Here is a 5743-nt window from a genome sequence, read left to right as displayed (position 1 = left end):
CCCTTGCGCTTGCCAGGGAAGTGATTATTTTATTGAGACATCTCCCTGGCCCCTAGTGTTTCTGTTTTAATGTTTATATTTTTAATCCATTTTTACTTTAGTTTATTGTGTGGTGGTAGACCTGGGTCTAGTTTTAGTTTTTGGCATTTGGAGAGCCAGTTTTTGCAGCACCATCTGTTAAAGAGGTTATCTTTCTACCAGTGAACATGTTTGGCCCCTAAGTAAAAAATAGCATGGCTGGGTGTGTTTGTAATTGTATTTGCATTTTCTAATCTGTTCCATTGATCCTCAGGTCTGCTTTTATTTTTTTGCCAGTGCCATGCTGATTTTATCACAGTAGCTTTGGAGTATAATTTCAAGCCAGAGATTGTAATGCTGACTACCTTGCCTTTGTTGGCCATGACTACCTTCGCTATTTTAGTTTTTTTCTGGTTCCAAATAAATTTTAGGAATGCTTTCTCTAGATATATGAGGTATGTTGGTGGTATTTTGATAGGGATTGTATTGAATCCTGTTTAACAGATTTAGGAGTATGGCCATTTTTACAATCTTGGTTCTTTGTATCTAGGAACAAGGAATATCTTTCCATTATCTGAAATCCTCTTCAGTCTCTTTTTTTCAGAGTGTGTAATTTTCATTTTACTTCCTTTGTTGGGTTAATTTCTAAGTATTTAATTTTTTTGGTTGCTATTGTGAAGGATATTGTTTCCTAATTTCTTTCTCAGTGAGTTTGTTATCTGTGTAGAGGAATACTATTGCTTTCTGGGTGTTGACTTTGTATCCTGCTATGCTACTGAATTTGTTTAATTGATTTTAGAAGCTTCTTGGTGAAGTTCTTTTGGATCCTCTATGTAGAGTATTTTGTCATCTGCAAATGATGATAGTTTCACTTCTTCTTTTCCAATTCTTATTCCTCTTATTTCTCTCTCTTATTTAATGGCTCTAGCTAATGACTCCAGAACCATATTGAATAGGAGTGGCAGTGGAGGAGATCCTTGTCTTGTACCTACCTGATTGGAGAGTACAAGATTTCAGTTTTTCTCCATTTATAATTATGTTTGTTGGCTGTTGGTTTGTTGTATATGACTTTTATCAGACTGAGGTATGGAACATCTATTCCAATTTTCTGTATAATTTTGATCATGAGTGAGTATTGGACATTGTCAAAAGTCTTTTGTGCATCTATTGAGATGATTATGTGGTTTTAGTTCTTGATCTATTGATACAGTGGATTATATTTACAGTGGATTATATTTTGTGTATGTTGACCCATCTTTGTATCCCTGGGATGAATCTTAACTATTCTTGATGATTTTCTGTTTCCTATTTGTTAATATTTTATTGAGGATTTTTGTATTGTTGTTCTTTAGGGAGATTGGTCTGCAATTCTCTTTTTTCCTTGAATCTTTCTCCAGTTTTGGTATTGAATGTCAGCATTTTCTCTCATACTTGGGAAATTTTTTTCTATTACTTCTTTTTTATTCTTAAATTTTTATCCCTATTTTTTCTTTTATCAATTTTATTGAGAAACAAATAGCAATGGATTTCAAAACTGATTAGTAGGACAATTTCAATAATAAATACATTGCATATTGTTGTCTTCATAGTGGTTATTCATAGTACAAGATGCAGACATGATATCCTGTCCAAACACTATTAGTACAAATATTTCTTCTCACTGAATTAAGAGAAAGTAACTGTATATCTATCCTACTTTGTATATACAGATACAAAATGGTCCTAAATTTATATCCCCTTTTGTTGTTTAGTTTTGTCAGAGATGGGTATTTCATTGCCATTTGAATACTGTAGGTGTGTGAATTCAACAAAATGATCCAATATAGACCAGTAGTCCATACAAGTAGTGGGTTATCTATAGGACTGGAAATGTCAGAAGTTGTTGACTTGAGCCTTTTATAGCTCAGCATATTAATATGGCTCTACCCTTTATACCTTGATTTTATATATCTCTGCTGGATGGTTAAGACCAAGATAACATGAGATCTATATAGCAAGAAATGTAACTTTTGTACCTAACAAGGTCAGTCAAATCATCTCAGGATTTACTCTGAAACCATGTACAACAGTTTTTAGATCCCGTGTCAGTTTCAGCCATGTGAATGAGTCATGGCCATTGCTTGACCAACTGGCTTTCTGTGAAAGTCTGAGAGAATATTTTCTCTCCATGTGACTCTCCTTACACACTCTACATCATCAATCACTTTCCTCTGTGGGCCCACAATCTCCTTGATCAGTAAATTTGGCATATCACTGATGACTGAGTTACATGATGTTAGAGGACAGGTTCTCCTATGTCCTGAGTTTTCACTGACCTTGAAAGGTTAGGGCCAAAAAGTTGGCTGTCCTTGCAGCCCTTCTTTTTCCCTAATTTATGGTCTACAACTTAAGTTGTTAACCTTCCAGAAGAGAAGCTTAATGATATTATGACCCTGTAACATAGGTAGTTGAGCTTAACCTCAGTATCTGTCGAATATCAAACATCTTAGGCATAACATGGAACAGGAATTTACCATCCAGTATCGATATGTTAAACTGTAAATCCCTATAGAATGTGAAGAAAAAGACCAAAATTTTTTTTAAAAATAGGAATAAACAACTACGTATTTTTACACAGAAATTTAGAATTCTAACCATATACAACATTGTAGAAAGACAGTCCTATGACTTTTTTTCTTGTCCTTTGTTTTCATTTATTACTCTTCTTTTAAACAAACATTTACTTGAGAGTATAGCAGTAATTGATATGACATGACAAGCAGTACATATTTAGAAGACTAGAATGACAGCATTGAAAGCATGACCCTTGTATTGCACATTGCTATCTTCAGTTTAGTTGCTTATCTCACAGGTAGGAGCATATATATTAGTGAGGGTGAGAATCCTACCAATTAACTGCTAGTTTCAAAAACATGCTGAAGATTATCAGGATCATTGACTTAACCATCTTGTGCATATAAATGTATGTTTTTGACCCTATCATGTTTCCTAGCTTTTCTTCTAAAGCTCTGTTCATTGTTTAACCCTTAAGTTCTCACTTTCCTTTTAATTTTATCATACCTTTCTATTTTTATTTCTACCTTTCTATTTCTATTTCTACTTCCCTGTTCTTACACTAGGGAAAATGTATGATATTTACAACGTGGGTCTGGTTTGTTTCACTTATGAGAACATATGAGCATCCCCTTAAATATAAAGGCTTTGAATTTATCTTTCTTTATAGCTGAGTAATACTCCATTGTATAAAAATATAGCAACTTTTTCATCCATTCCTCAGGTGAGGGGCATCTTGGTTGTTTCCAAGATTTGGCTATCACAAATTGTGCTGCTATAAACATAGGTGCACATATATCATTATGATATGACATTTTCAGTTCCTCTGAGAAAATTTCCAGAGGGGGTAGCTGGTTTGAATGGGATTTCCATTCCTAGTTTTTTAAGGAGTCTCCACACTTTTCCATAATGATTGAACCAGTCTACATTCCCACTATCAGTGGGAAAGGGTTCTTTTTTCCCCACAGCCTCTCCAACATTTGTTGTTGGTTAATTTCTTTATGATAGCCATTATTTCTGAGGTGAGATGGTAGCTCGTGTTGTTTTAATTTGCATTTCACAGATGGCTAGTGATGTGGAAAAGTTTTTTATGCATTTATTTGCTTCTATAATTTCATTTTCTGAGAAGCATGTGTTCATCTCAGATGCCCATTTCTGGACTGGGTCTTTAAATTTTGGGGCCCTAATGTTATTTTAGTTCTTTATAAATTTTAGATTGAAGACCTTTATCTGAATGCTTATTAGTTAATTTTTTTCCAGATTTTTGTATTGCCTTTTCACTCTGTTGGTAATTTCTTTTGATGTGCAAAAACTTCTCAATAAGAGTGGGTCCTAGTTGTTAATTATTTCAAGTATTACTAGTGCAGTTTCATTTTTGTTCATAAACTGTTTGCCTATCTCTATGTCTTCAAGAGTTCCTCTTACTTTCTCTTCCAGGATATTTAGTGTTTCTATTTTAATGTTTAGATCTTTAATCTATTTTGACTTTATTTTAGTGCATGCAGATAGACCTGGGTCAAGTTTTAGTTGTAGAGAGCCAGTTTCTCCAGCATCATTTGTTAAAGAAGCTATCTTTCTTCCAGGAAGCATGTTTGGCCCTGTTGTCAAAGATAAGGTAACTGAGTATGTTTGTAGATGCTTCTGCATCTTCTAATCTATTTCACTCTTCCTCAAGTCTATTTTTTTTTTTTTTTGCCAATACCATGCTGATTTTATCACAGTAGCTTTGTTGTACAATTTCAAGTCAGGGAGTGCAATGCCTCCTGCCTTTTCTTTGTTGCTCAGGATTGCCTTTGCTATTCTAGGTTTTCTCAGGTTCCAAATAAATTTTACGAATGATTTTACTAGGTCTGTGAAGTATGTTGGCGATATTATGATAGGGATTGCATTAAATCTGTACAGCAATTTTGGGAGTATGGATATGTTCATAGTGTTGGTTCTTCCTATGCAGGAGCAGGGAATATCTTTCCATTTTTCTGAAATCCTCTACGATTTCTCTTTTCAGAGTACTGTAATTTTCATTGAATAGATCTTTGACTTCTTTAGTTAGATTGATTCCAAGGTATTTAATTTTCTGCAGTGCTATTGTAAAATGTATTGTTTTTCTAATTTCCTTCTTAGTGCATTTGTTATCTGTGTAGAGGAATACTATTGACTTTTGGGTATTTGACTTTGTATCCTGCTATATTGCTGTATTTGTCTATTAATTTTAGTAGCTTCTTGGTGGAGATTTTTGGTCTTCCAAGTCAAGTCTCATGTGCTCTGCAAATAATGATAATTTAACTTCTTCTTTACCTTTTCTTATTCCATTTATTTCTCTCTCTTGTCTAATGGCTCTAGCTAATTATTCCAGAACTATATTGAATAGGAGGGTGATAGAGGACATCCTTGTCTTTTACCAGATCTGAGAGTAAAAGATTGTAGTTTTTCCCCATTTAGAATTACATTAACTGTTAGGTTGTCATAGATGGTTTTTATCAGATTGAAGTAGAAACCATCTGTTCAAATATTCTGTAGCACTCTGAACATGAATGAATGTTGGACTTTATCAAAAGTCTTTTCTGCATAAATTGAGATGATAATATGATTATAGATTTGACTCTGTTGATATAATGTATTACATTTGTAGATTTGCACATACTGAACCATCCTCGCATCCCTGGGATGAATCCTACCTTGTCCTGGAGTATAATTTTCTTGATGATTTGCCATATTCTATTTGCTATGATTTTATTGACGATTCTTGTATCTACATTCATGAAGGAGATTGGCCTGTAATTCTCTTTTTTAATTGTGTCTTTCCCTGGATTTGGTATCAGTGTAATATGTGCCACCAGGAATGATTTTTGGAGCATTGCTTCCTTTTCAATTTCATTGAAGTGTTTGAGGTGTATAGGGATTATATCTTCTGTAAATTTCTTGTAGAATCCAACTGTGAATCCATCAGGACCTGGAATTTTATTTGTCAGTAGCGTTTTTCTTTATTACATTTTATATTTCTTTGGCTATTTTTTTGTTATTCAGGTTTGTTGACTTCTTGATTCAGTTTTGGTAATTTGCATCTTTCTAGGAATCTGTCCATTTCTTCTGTGGCTTCTATTCTGTGAGAGTAAAGATTCTCGAAGTATCTATTTTTTTTTTAATTTTTTTCTTTATTTATTTTTTATTTATT

This window comes from Octodon degus, unplaced genomic scaffold, assembly GCF_000260255.1.
Source record: "Octodon degus isolate 3935 unplaced genomic scaffold, OctDeg1.0 scaffold00146, whole genome shotgun sequence".
NCBI lineage: Eukaryota > Metazoa > Chordata > Mammalia > Rodentia > Octodontidae > Octodon > Octodon degus.
The sequence above is the reverse complement of the archived record's forward strand: the minus strand, read 5'-3'. Positions refer to the sequence as shown.